The following is a 14,056-nucleotide window of genomic DNA, read 5'->3' as shown; positions in this document are numbered from 1 at the left end:
AGCTGCTCACAACCAGTTTCTGCTCTCCATGCATAGAGCCCTCTGACATGAATCAGCCAGAAGCAGAAATATCATTTATGCCTGCATTTCAGACAAGGAGCCTTTGGCACTACTTAATTTTTTCTTCCTTTTGGCTGTACCCATGGTGTGCGGAAATTCCCAGGCCAGGGATTGAACTGAGCCACAGCAGGGACAAGGCCAGATTTTTGCCTACTGGGCCGCCAGGGAATTCCGGCACTGCTTCAAAGATATACCCAGAATCCAAACACAGCTTCCCACCTCCGCCACCACCTCGCAATTCCAAGCCACCTTTACCTCTTCCCCGGACTGTTTGAACAGATCTATTTGTTGCCCCCTGTAATCTGTTCTGAAGCACCTGCTGGAGGGGTCCAAATGTTTCCTTATTCTCCAAACGCTTCCATGGTTCCCCAGCTCATTCAAAGTAAAAGCCAAGTCCTTACAGTGGCTGACAAGGTCTTAAGGATTTGGCCCCTTTTTCCAGCTCTGATCTTATCGGTTCAGCTTTTCCCCTTGTGTGCTTGTCTTTGGTCGTGCTCTGCTCCTTGCTAATCCCTGGACACACTTCTGCTGCTGCCCGAGGGCTGTGCATGTACTGTTCCCTCTGTCTGGAATGCTTTCTGTCCAGGGAGCTACGTACCTCTCCGTACTCTCTCCTTCCTGTTAATTAGGGTGCTCTTAGCTTCATAGCAAAGAAACCTCCAGTTTTCAATGCCTTGACAAAGCGCTTTATCTCTCGCTCACACGACAGCTGATGCTGGTACTCCTGGGTGGCACGTGGCTTCGCTAAAATGGCCTCTCTGGGACCCAGGCTTCTTCCCTCTGTGGCTCTTCAGTCTCTTAGGCCAGGCCTCCAAGGCCTCTATTTCCTTTTTTGTTTTTTGTCTTTTTTGGGCTGCACCTGCAGCATATGGAAGTTCCCAGGCTAGGGGTCGAATCGGAGCTGTAGCCACTGGCCTGCGGCACAGCCACAGCAACGCCAGATTTGAGATACATCTGTGACCTACACCACAGCTCATGCAAACATCTGATCCTTAGTGAGTGAGGCCAAGGATCGAACCTGTGTCCTCAGGGATACTAGTCAGGTTCATCACAACGGGAGTGACAACGGGAACACCCCAAGGCCTCTGTTTCTAGATAGTGGAAGGGAAATCAGACAGTGGACAGGAATACATCACATGTTCTCACATTCTCTTGAGAGAACAACTAGTTACAGGGCCACTCTGGCTTCAGGGGGAGCTGTGATGATTACCACTGTCTCTGGAACATGTCCCAGCAAGAATCTAACAAGAATCCATGAACAGGGAGTAAGGACTCCTGGGGCAGCTGCCCCTTTACGCCACAGACTGCCATCTGGCCACCTAATATCTGTGTGAACGACCTCCTCCCTGAAGGAAAGACCCACATTCCCCCCCCCCCCCCCCCGCCCAGGGACTTCTTTGGTCATGTGTCCCTTTAGTCCAGAGACCAGTGAATTCGAACACGGATTGTCTGCCCACCTCCCCCTTCCCTCGTCAAAAAAAAAAAAAAAAAAAAGGACTAGGAAGAGGATAACTGCAATGGAAACTTGTATTTTGGAAAAGGGCAGACTGGGAGATCCAAGGCGGTGGTGGGTCCGTCGCAAGGAGCAGTCCGACTGGACAGACCCTGGAAGGCTCCCGGCCCCGGAGGTCAGGCAGCTTCCTTCCCTAGACATCGGTCCTACTTGATGGGCAGAACTTGCTTGTTCACCGTTCTCTGTGGCCCTTGCCTCTGGCCTCAGGGCTGTTCTTTCTCACCCATTATCCTTGCTGATGAGCGTGAAGGAATATGACCTCCTTGGAGCTTGCGCAGCTTTTACGGCCTGCTTCCTGCTGCTGGATATTGAGGTCCCTCGGAGAATGTTTTACTGTCACAGGCTTTTTAAGGCCCAGACTTCGATTCTTTAGAAAACTTACTCCCTTGATTTCTAGTCAGCTCCATGTGCAGTAACCATATCCCAAGTTCTTTCTTAGAAATGATTCTTGGACCTGCTCTGTCTCTTTCCTATCTTGCTCCTCCATGTCTCCTCTTAATTTAAGGGGTTCACGGAAGGCAATAGACTTGGTGGGAAGATACTGAGGCACCACGACCTGACTTTCCGCTTTGCACACCTGTGCTTAACTGAGACAGTTTCACGGTGCTTTTGCTCACCGCTCAGGTCTTATCTACAGGCAGCTTTATAAGCCTGCAAGGCCCCAAGCCCACCTTATTTCTAGATTTTCTTTAGTCCCTTCCATTTCTGTCTGCAAGCCAGCCAGTTCTTTCCTGAGCACATTTCTTTCTTGAAATCTTTGTTGAGTGCAGAGAGGAACACTCAGCATCTTTTTGGGCAGAATCCACCGCCCCCGCCCCACTTCGTTATATTGCAGAATCTAACCTCAATGTGACTTACTTAGATGGAGGCACTTGGGGTGGTTTAAGGTTAAACAAGGTAATAATGGTGGGGCCCCAACCCAACAGGATTGGGGTCCTTACAAGAAGAGGAAGAGATCCCAGGAGTACATGTGTACAGAGAAAAGGCCATGTGAAGACACAGGTCTAACCAGAAACCAACCCTTCTAGCACTTGGTCTTGGACTTCCAACCTCCAGAACTCCCAGAAAATAAATGTCTGTTGTGTCAGCTACCCGGTTTGTGGTATTTTGTTCTGGAAACCCTAGTACACTAACACAGCATCTGTTGGCATTCTGGATCTTTCAGACTGCTTCTAAGACTACAGGATCACTACGTACTTGTTCTGTCTTCTGTCTCCATGCGTATGTAATAGTTTAACCATGTAACGTGGGTCTCTGAGTCCCAGCTTCGAAGATCTGTTTTCTAATCTACCTCTTACCGAATTGCTAAACCAAAGCTCTATATTTTAGTTTTTTTTTTTTTTTTAATATTCCACTTCAAGGAGTCAGTTGCTGTAACAAATGGGCCTCAAAACTTTGGAAGATTAACACAAAAGAAGTTTACTTGTCTCTCATTTGATACTAAAATGTGGATGGTTGGAGCATGGCCGTCCTCCACTTGGAGATTCAGGGACACACCTCCACCATACCCCAAACCCGAACTGTCTAATGTGGGGCCACCTGTGGCTACTAAGTGCTTGAAAAGTGGCAGGTAACACTAGAAATATGCTGCAAGTGCAAAACACACACTGGATTTTAGAAAAAGAATGTAAAGTATTCATGAATATTTTATACTCCATACATATTGAAATAAACTATGGAAGTATTGAGTTCAAAAATGCGTAATTGCAATGAATTTAATCCATTAAATCCATAGGTTAAATTAACCCATGAAGACTTTAACATGAGTCACATCTTGGATAAACTTCCTTGGCTATGACACTGCCACTATAGAAAGTGATAGTACGTACATTCTACACTAAATATTCTTACCTGTATTAATATGGCAACTAGAAAACTGAAAATAACGCGTATGGCTCACATATCTCTCTTGGACAGCACTGCTCTAAAGCCTCAGAGACTTCTGCTTCGGTTGGTGGAAAAGGAAAGAGGCAGTGAAGGAGCCACTTCAGGTTCATTAAAAACCTCAACTTTGAGGTGAAGAAAGCGCATCTACTCAGATTCTAGGGAGGGAGTTGATGACAGGGCTCCGGCAGGATGCGAGAAGGGCTGGGAAGTGCGGTCTTGGCTCAGAGGCCCCCGGCAGCAATTCTGCCCTAAGAAGGGAAGGGCAATGTTTGTGGGCAGCTGGCCCGCAAAAGTCTTTGCTGAAACATCACCTCCTTGGTGAAGTCCTCTCTGGCCACCGCACCATCCTCAGTCCAACCCTGATTCCCTGTCTCCTTGCTGGCTTCGTGTTTCTCTAGAACATTCCACCATTTGGCACAGCATGTTTTTATGTTGTTTATTTGCTCATTTTTGTTCTTTCTCACTATATGTAAACTCCTTGAAATAACTTTTTTTCAATTTTTTGTTGTGGTAAAATAGACACAACATAAAATTTACTATTATCCCCCCCCCCTTTTTCTTAAGGGCTGCACCTGCAGCATATGGAGGTTCCCAGGCTAGTTGAATCAGAACTGTAGCTGCCGGCCTATGCCACACCAGATCCAAGCCACTTCTGTGACCTACACCACACTTCATGGCAACACCAGATCCTTACCCTACTGAGAGAGGCCAGGGATTGAACCTGCATCCTCATGGATACTAGTCAGATTCATTTCCACTGAGCCACGATGGGAACTCTTCATAGCAAATTTTTCAAAATTAAAGTATGGTTGACTTAAAAGGTTGTGCTAATTTCTGCTGTAAAGCAAAGTGACCCAGTCACATACACACACACATACACACACATTCTTTTTCTCACATTATCCTCCATCATTTCCATAAGTGACTAGACATAGTTCCCAGTGCTATACAGTGGGATCTCATTGCTTATCCACTCCAAATGCAAAAGTCTGCATATATTAACTCCAGTCTCCCATTCCATCCCATTTCTTCCCCCTTGGCAACCACAAGTCTATTCTCCAAGTCCATGAGTTTCTTTTCTGTGGAAAGTTCATTTGTGCTGGATATTAGATTCCAGCTATAAGTGATATCATATGGTATTTGTCTTTCCCTTTCTGACTGACTTCACTTAGTATGAGAGTTTCTAGTTCCATCCATGTTGCTACAAATGGCATTATCTTGTTCTTTTTTATGCCTGAGTAGTATTCCATTGTGTATATGTACCACATCTTCTTAATCCATTCATGTTGATGGACATTTAGGTCCTTTCCTTGTCTTGGCTATTGTGAATAGTTCTGCAATGAACATATGGGCACATGTATCTTTTTCAAGGAAAGTTTTGTCTGTATATATGCCCCAGAGTGGGATTGCTGGGTCATATGGTAGTTCTATATATCGTTTTCTAAGGTACCTCCATATTGTTTTCCACAGTGGTTGTACCAGCTTACATTCCACCCACAGTGGGAATCTTTTATATTAAAGTATAGTGGATTTACAGTGTCGTGAAGGACACTCATGTTTTTGTACAACCGTCACTACCTTCCATGACCAGAACTCTTTTCATTTTGAAGACGTGAAACTCTACACCCATTAAGCAATAGCTTTCCATTCCCCTCTTCCTTCTAGAAACATCCATTCTACTTTCTGTCTCTATGACTTGGACGACTGGTAAGTATCTCATGTAAGTCGTATTTGCCGTTTTGTGATTGGCATATTTTATTTAGCATAATGTCATTAAGATTCATTCATGTCGTGGCATACATCAGAATTCTGTTCTTTTACTTTTTTAGGGCTGAACCTGAGGCATATGGAAGTTCCCATGCTAGGGGTCGAATTGGAGCTATAGCTGCCAGCCTATGCCACAGCCACATTACTGTGGGATCCGAGCTGCATCTGTGACCTACACCACAGCTCATGGCAATGCTGGATCCTTAACCCACTGAGTGAGGCCAGGGATCGAACCTGCATCCGCATGGTTACTAGTCAATTTTGTTCCTGCTGAACCACAATGGGAACTCCAGAATTTCCTTCTTTTTAAAGGCTGAATACTATTCCATTATATGCATATCACCCTTTGCTTATTCATCCACTTGTCTGTGGACACTTGGATGGCTTCTGCATTTTAGCTGTTGTGAATAATGCTTATATCAATATGGGTATAAATATCCTTGATATCCCAAATATTCCGCAGAGACTCTGATCTCAGTTCATTTACATGTGTACCCCAAAGTGGAATTGCTGAATCATACAGCAGTTCTATTTTCAACTTTTTGAGGAATCTCCAGACTGCTTTTCACAGTGACTGCTCCATTTTATATTCCTTACAAAGTGGGTTCTAATTTCTCCACATCCTTGCTGACAATTGTTATTTCATTTTTTGTTTTGTTTTAATAGTAGCCATCCAATTGAGTGTGAGGTGATATCTCATTGTGACTTTGATTTGCATTTGGCTAGTGATGGGTGACATTGAACATTTTCTCATGTGTTTATTGGAGAAATGTTTAGTAATATCTGAAGGCATTGATTTTCATCTGCGGATTCATACTGTGTTGCTAGTGCCTGGAACCGTACTGCCATATATCAGACACTCAAGGATTGCATGCTGAACAAGTTAATGATTGAACCTTGCTGGTCCACTAGATAAAGCACTGAGGAAAGATTTAGGTACTTGAGATGACGCAGCTCAGAGTTCATTAGTGCAGTCAAGATAAATGATATATTCCGTTGGTTTTCTGGTATAAGGAAACCAGGGTTAGACACATTGTCAGTGTCAACTTACCATTACAGATTTTTAAATCTGAGCAGGAATTTGCTACCCTGATGTTTTGCCTGCTCTGCACAAATTACTGATTTTTTTGACAACTTTAATTTTATTTTTAAATTTTTGTCTTTTTAGGGCCGCATCTGCAGCACATGGAGGTTTCCAGGCTGGGGGTCAAATTGGAACTACAGCCACCAGCCTATACCACAGCCACAGCAACATGGGATCCTTAACCCACTGAGTGAGGCCAGGGATCGAACCTGCGTCCTCATGGATACTAGTTGGAAAGGAATGTAGTTTGGAAATCAAGAAGCAAAGCATACGGTTAAAAAAAGAAAGAAAGCCACAGAAAACAACATAAAAATCAAAGCAGAGGTTAGTGTAAAAGAAAATAAAGATATAATGGAGAGGATAAAGAAAGCCCCCAATTTCACATCTAAGTATATACTCTACAGAAATGCTTACACATTTGCATCAGATAAAATAGACATAAAGGACGGAAATGCATTACTGAAATTGAGATAAATGAAAGTGGACATACATGAAAGTCACAAATAATCAAAATGGATGCAAAAAGAAACACAGAATCTGAATAGCATTATACCTTTTGAACAATTCAAACTTGTAATTAAAAGCCTTCCTGCAAAGAAAACTCTAGTCCCAGATGGACTTCGTCATGAATTCTATCAAAAAACTTATGAAAGAAGAATACCTGTCATACTTTATGTAAGATTTTATAGCTTGCAGAAAATAAGAGAAAGGAACATGTCCCAAATTATTTTATGAGGACTGAAATTCTCTGACAACAAAGATATTAAAAGACAAAATCATTATCCCTTAGGAACACAGACAGAAAAGTTCTTAACAAAATGTTAGCAAATCAAATTTGGTAAAATATATGGACGGGATAACACCTCATGACCAAATTAGATTTATCCCAGACACGCAAGATTTGTTTAGCATTCACAGTCAATTACTGTAATTCAAAAGTAACTAAAAGAATAATAAAAGGGAAAACACTGTTATTTCTGTAGGTAAAGTAGAATTACTTTTAAAAAATTCAACACTAATAAATGATTTTTAAAAATCCTTGGGAAATTAAAAATATAACCCTTCTTTCACTTGACAAAGGGAGTCTGAAGAACCTGCAACTAATATCATATTTAATAATGAACAACTGGATACTCTCCTTGTAAGACTGGGAGCAGGCAGGAGTATATGCTTTCACTACTTTCATCCAACATTTTACTGGAATTCATAGCTTTTGCAACAGGCAAGAGAAATAAATAATAGGTGTATAGATTGGGAAGAAAAAAGTAAAACTTTCTATTTATAGAAGGCATTATAGTATATGTGAAAAAACCCTAACAATCTGTAAAAAAACCTGCTAGAATAAGTGAATTTAGTCAGATGATATGATACAAGTTTGATATACAAACTTTATTGAATTTTTTATACTAGCAACAAGCAATTGGGTAATCAAATTAAGGAAAAACACATGATTTTATAGTATAAAATTAAAATATCTAAAATTAAATTTGACAACATATATTAAATAGCTGCATACAGAGCATTATCATATGGTGCTGAGGAAAATTAAAAAAGATACAGACAAATGAGGATGTATATATGTTAGGTCCATGGACTGGAGGAATCAATGCTTTTGAAGTTTCAAAATTCCCTCAATTGTTCTAGTGATTCAACATATCCCCAGTCAAAATTCCTGTAGCCTTTCTTTTATAGGTATTGGCAAATTCATACGGATATACAGAAAATCTAGAGTATCTAACGCAATTAGAATAATAAGAATCAATTAGAAAATTTATGCTAATTTCAAGATGTCAAAGTTACAGGGCTTAAGATAATGAACATTAGTATAAGAGTAGACATACAGATTAATGGAACAGAATAGTGACTTCGGAAATATATACATACACAGTGATATCAATTTTTGATAAGATTTCAAAATAATTCAGTGGATCAAATGGTAATATTTTCAACAGATGATGTTGGGATAATTGAATATTCTCGTGGGATAAAATGAATCTCAGCACATACTTCATGCTCGACACAAAGATTATCTTGAAATGGATCATAAGACCTAAATGTAAAAGCCCAAACTTTGAAATTTTAGAAGAAAGTATAAGAGAAAATCTCTGTGACCCTGCAGTAGGCAATAGTTTTTAAGATGGTACAAACTCTAAAAATTTTTAAAAGGATAAACTAGACCTCATTAGAATTGAAACGTTTTATACTTTGAAAAAAATCATTAAGGAAATGAGAGTATGCCACCGACTGGGAGGAATTATTCTCCCCCCCATATACACACACATATATATATGTACTTTAAAAAATGTTTTTATTAAAGTATAGTTGATTTACAGTGTTTCTTCAATTTCTGTTGTACAGCAAAGTGACTCAATCACACATGGTCTTCTGCATGTAGAGTAGGTCCCTGTTGCCCATCTATTCCAAATGTAACAGTTTGGATCCACCAACCCTAAAATCCCACTCCATCCCCTCTCCCCCCTGGCAACCACAAGTCTGCTCTCCTTGGCCTGTGATCTGTTTCTGTTTTGTAGATAGGATCATTTGTGCCATAGAAAAAAGGTAGTTTTTTCCCTTGTTGTGGATTTTTTTTTTTGGCATCCAGAATCCATCAAGAATGGTCACAACTCAAAAACAGGAAAACCACAACCCAATAACAAATGAGCAAAAGATCTGAAAAAAAATTTGGCAAAAAGATATATAAATGGCCAGTGAACACATAAAAGGATGCTCAGCACCATTAGTCATCAGAATAATGCAAACTAAAGCTACTGAACCCCTAAAATGCTTAAAAAAAAAAAAAAAAAAAAAAAAAAAAAAAAAAAAAAAAAAAAAAAAAAAAAAAAAAAAAAAAAAAAAAAAAAAAAAAAAAAAAAAAAAAAAAAAAAAAAAAAAAAAAAAAAAAAAAAAAAAAAAAAAAAAAAAAAAAAAAAAAAAAAAAAAAAAAAAAATGACAAAGGCTGACAATACCAAGTGCTGGCAAAGATGTGGACGGAGCACCTGTAACTCACACGTTGCTGGAAGGCATATAAATGGTACACGCACTTTGGTAAACAGCTTTGTAGTTTACGTTCAACATGCAGTTGTGTGACCTAGCAATTCCATGCATCAGCACATGCCTAAGATAAATGAAAATATACGTCAGCCCAAAGCCGTATTCATGAACCCATGGCAACTTTAATCATAATAGCCCTGAACTAGAAACAACTTACAGGTCCATCAGGAAGTGCGCGAACATACAAACTGGTATAGCCATACAGTGGAATAATGCTCAGTGATTAAGTGAAAGGAATACAACAGCGTGAAGAATCTCAAAAATATACACAGCGTAGAAGCCAAAGGAGAGTGACTTCTGTGTGGTTCTGTTTCCTTGAAATTCTGGAAAATGCAGAATGTAGCCTACTGGGACAGAAAGCAGATAAGTGGTCTCCTAGGGCTGGGAGTGGATGGGTTGATTGAAAAGAGCCACGGTGAACATTTTGGGGATTATGGTAGTGGTTACAAACTTGTGGTAGTTAAAAGTTGTCAAGACTCTTCTAATGGCATACTGGAAATAAATGTAGTTTATCATGTGTAAATTATAATTTACTTAAGTATGATTGAAAAGATGGATGGCAAAGAAATCCATGTCAGATCGCCTAGCTTAATTTAACAGGGCTGTTCTGCACGACCAGTGGGGTGTATTCCTGGAAACATGGGTTCTAATTTGGGTGATGTAGTCAGGAAGGCTTTGAAATTACTGCTGGGGTTTTTCCATTCCAGAAATTTCTCTCATTGCTCTTTTTACTGATATCTGTTCTTGTTTCAGTGACTATAATTGCTCTCAAATATTTTGACAAATCTAATTGGAATTTTATTATAGTTTTCTCCAGCCTCAGATTTATCTCTATTTCCTTTGTGGCTATAAAGATACGTAAAAGGAACAGAGCCCTAACTGGCAGCATTTTTCTTTTCCTTTCTCTTCATTCTCCTGCTATTTGAGCCTTGCCTTGAGCCGAATGAGGAAGGATCTCCATATAGTCCTAGAAAATATACTGCCTTGAAATATAGTAATTGTTTCTAGGGTCAAATTATAAACCAAATATGAAATTATAGAAAGAACAGAGGAGACTAGAAAGCTGAAAAGGTGATTGTGCTATCTGTCACTGCGTTATTATTTTTTAGAATTAATCACGATTTCCACAGGTTTATTTGAGCTGTTGTGGCTCTGATTTTTTGTTTTATTTTCCACCATTTCACAAATCATTCTTGCCGAAGAGGTCCTGCTACAATTAGTCATGAAACTATTTTCTTCCATTTAAGTCTGTGTATACATATATCCATATATATTTGTCATTTTAGGGCTACGCCCTGAGGTTCCCAGGGTAGGGGTATAATCAGAGCTGTAGCTGCCGGCCTACGCCACAGCCACAGCAACGCCAGATCCGAGGCGCATCTGTGACCTACACCACAGCTCATGGCAGCTCTGGATCCGTAACCCACCGAGCGAGGCCAGGGATCAAACCTGCAACCTCATGGTTCCTAATCGGATTTGTTTCCACTGCGCCACGATGGGAACTCCCATGTTTGTTTATATTTTGTTAAACAGGTAACATTTAAAATTTTCACATTTAATTTCGGTTCTGCTCTGAATCACCAAGTGTGTGCTGTTTGCTGTGCACTGATGCTGAAAGTAAAGATGGTTAGTAGACCTGTCCTCACAGTGAGAAACACATACAGAAGCAGTTTAATAGAAAGCAGTTCCCTGGAGCACATTTAAAAGGCTGTGAGAACCGACTGAAAGAACATTTGACTCTTCCTTTTGAGAGAGTATCAGAGAGAGAAAGTGTCTGAATTATCTAGAGGTTAAGAAAGTGTCTGAATTATCTAGAGGTTAAGAAAGTGTCTGAATTATCTAGAGGTTAAGAAGGAGGGGGCACGCACTTGGGGAGAGTGACATAAGCAAATAATCAATCAGGGTGTTTTCTCTCCCATTACTGTCGCAAGTTGAATCAAGGAACAAGTTATTTCAACCAGCTTTCCATGGTATTTTCAAATGGCTTTCTAGATTTCCATAAACATTTCATAGATTTCCTTTCTTTCTTTTTCTTTCTTTCTTTCTCTCTCTCTCTTTCTTTCTTTCCTTCCTTCCTCCCTTCTTTCTTTCTTTTCTTCCTTCCTTCCCTTCCTTCCCTTCCCTTTTCCTTCCTTCCTTCCTTCCTTCCCTTCCCTTCCGTTCCTTCCCTTCCCTTCCCTTTTCCTTCCTCCCTTCCTTCCTTCCTCCCTTCCTTCCTTCCTTCCTTCCTTCCTTCCTTCCTTCCTTTCTTTCTTTCTTTCTTTCTTTCTTTCTTTCTTTCTTTCTTTCTTTCTTTCTTTCTTTCTTTCTTTCTTTCTTTCTCTTTGTCTTTTTAGGGCCGCACCCACAGCATATGGAGGTTCCCAGGCTAGGGGTCTAATCAGAGCTACAGCTGCCAGCCACAGCCACAACTGCAGCAACATAGGATCTGAGCTTCTTCTGCGACCTACATCGCAGCTCATGGCAGTGCTGGATCCTTAACCCACTGACTGAAGCCAGGGATCAAACCCGAAACCTCATGGTTCCTAGTTGGATACGTCTCTGCTGCGCCACGACGGGAACTCCTCAGATATTTCACAAAACCAGCTCCTCTGAACTGGCTGCACTGGAGAAGGAAGCCAGGAGGATCATAGAGGCAGTGGGGTGGGCTTTCGGGCAGACCCCTGTGCCTGTACCACTCAAGCAGGTGTTGGTTATCATGCATCTTCATGGGAAAATGGAGAACCCTGGGTCTTGAACAGCTAGACAGTGATTCAAAGCACCGCTGAAACCATGATAAAGAGAAACATTTTATCATGTGGGGAAAGGGAAAGAAAGCACACACAAGGTCAGTGTTAATAGCACAATATCCGCGAGAACCTTGCTGCTGGATTTGTTTTTTTCCTTCAATACCCACAGACCTCTGTACTCTTCCTTCTCAAGGAGGCGCAAATTCATGGTCCTTCATGAAGGATGGTTAGATTCAGAATGTTAATGGTTTCATGGCTCACATTAGTAGCAGGTTAGCAGAAGACTGGGCAAGCTGTTCCAGACCTGGCCAGATACCTGACAGGACAAACAGGGGCTTAAAACTGCAACAGCTTATTGTTTCTCAGTGTTGGTTTGCATTCAGGCTGGGCCCAGCTGCCCTTTTCCTGTTTCCGGTGACTGTATTTAGGGTCCTCCACGAGGCTGAGTTCAACTGGGAGCTCACCTGGAGCAGGACAGGCAAGGCCTTGTGTCTCTCAGGGCTGCTCTCCGCCCTTCAGCCTTTGGCTCGGACCTCCTGCATCACCGCGGCTGCACAGTCGTGCCGTTCATCTTTCATCCAAGCTTTGCTTTCTCTCTCCAGGTATCCCCTCAGCGGGAAAGCAATACGTTCAGGAGACACGCTCATTCATTGAACTCTCTCCGGGCCCTGCTTACCTCCTGCCCTTCGAAGTCTCTCTTCTCTCTCAACGCCGTCTTCACTACCTTTTTGCCGTGACACCCACACGCCTTTTTCCTTTCTCACCTGCTGTCTCGACACCCTCACAGGCTCTCGCAGGATGCGGTCCGCCTCTTGTGTTTTCTTCAGCTGTTTAGTTGATCTGAGAAAAAACGTGGCCCTGTGCATGAGTGCTTATTCTGTGACCCTACCTTTGTGGGGTCCCGAGGAGTCTTCTCTTCAGACGTGTGTCCTATTTAGAGGTCTCCACTTTCATAAGAGAATGTCAACTCTCTCCACTATATTTGTGTTTATGTATTTATTTTTATTTTTTGCTTTGTAGGGCCACACCTGCGGTATATGGAGGTTCCCAGGCTAGGGGTCTAATCGGAGCTACAGCTGCTGCCTACGCCAGAGCCACAGCGACACCAGATCCAAGCCGCATCTGCAACCTACACCATGGCTCACGGCAATCTTGGATCCTCAACCCACTGATTGGGGCCAGGGACTGAACCTGCATCCTCATGGATATGAGCTGGGTTTGTAACCCGTTAAGCCACAGCAGGAACTCCATGTTTATTTTATTTTTATTTTAAAAATTGTGTTGGGGTTAGTTGATTCACAATATTGTGTTAGTTGCAGGTGTATAGCAAAGTGATTGACTTATACATATGGGCATATCCATTCTTTTTCAGATTCTTTTCCCTTCAGATTATTACGGAATGTCGAGTAGCAGTCCCTGTGCTTCACAGAAGTTCCTTGTTGAACTCTGCATTCTGACTGACCAATGAAACATATGAAATTGAGCATTAGAAATAATTTGTACTCCAAGTTCTTGTCAGAGGTTATAACCCCTGAGTCTCTGTTACCCAGGACCTGTCAAAAGCTCAGTTGTGAAAAGCAATATGCACAGACAGTTGCCTGAAGGATATGAAGTCCTTCCATCCTCTGGACATACTCAGTTTGGTTCCTGGATTAACCAAAGCAAGAGCAGCCTGAAGGGCTTTCGATTTGTCCCCCAGGGAATTGCTGGTATGGAATTGCCCTTGGCCGTGCGCCGTAGGCTTTCCTTTTGATGGACACCACGAAGGAAAGCCTGTTCCGTTTTTGCTAATACGTTTGAAAATCTAGATTAAGTAAGTGGCTTTCCAATAAAAATATAAATGGTCAAAATTGACACAAGTGGAGTTAGGAAAACCAAATAGATCATCAACCATGAAGGCAACTGAAAAATATCGCCTAAGACTTATACCCTCCAGAGTGGAGACAGGTTTTGTTTTGTTTTGT

This window comes from Sus scrofa, chromosome 5, assembly GCF_000003025.6.
Source record: "Sus scrofa isolate TJ Tabasco breed Duroc chromosome 5, Sscrofa11.1, whole genome shotgun sequence".
Lineage (NCBI taxonomy): Eukaryota > Metazoa > Chordata > Mammalia > Artiodactyla > Suidae > Sus > Sus scrofa.
This window is presented reverse-complemented; position numbering follows the sequence as displayed.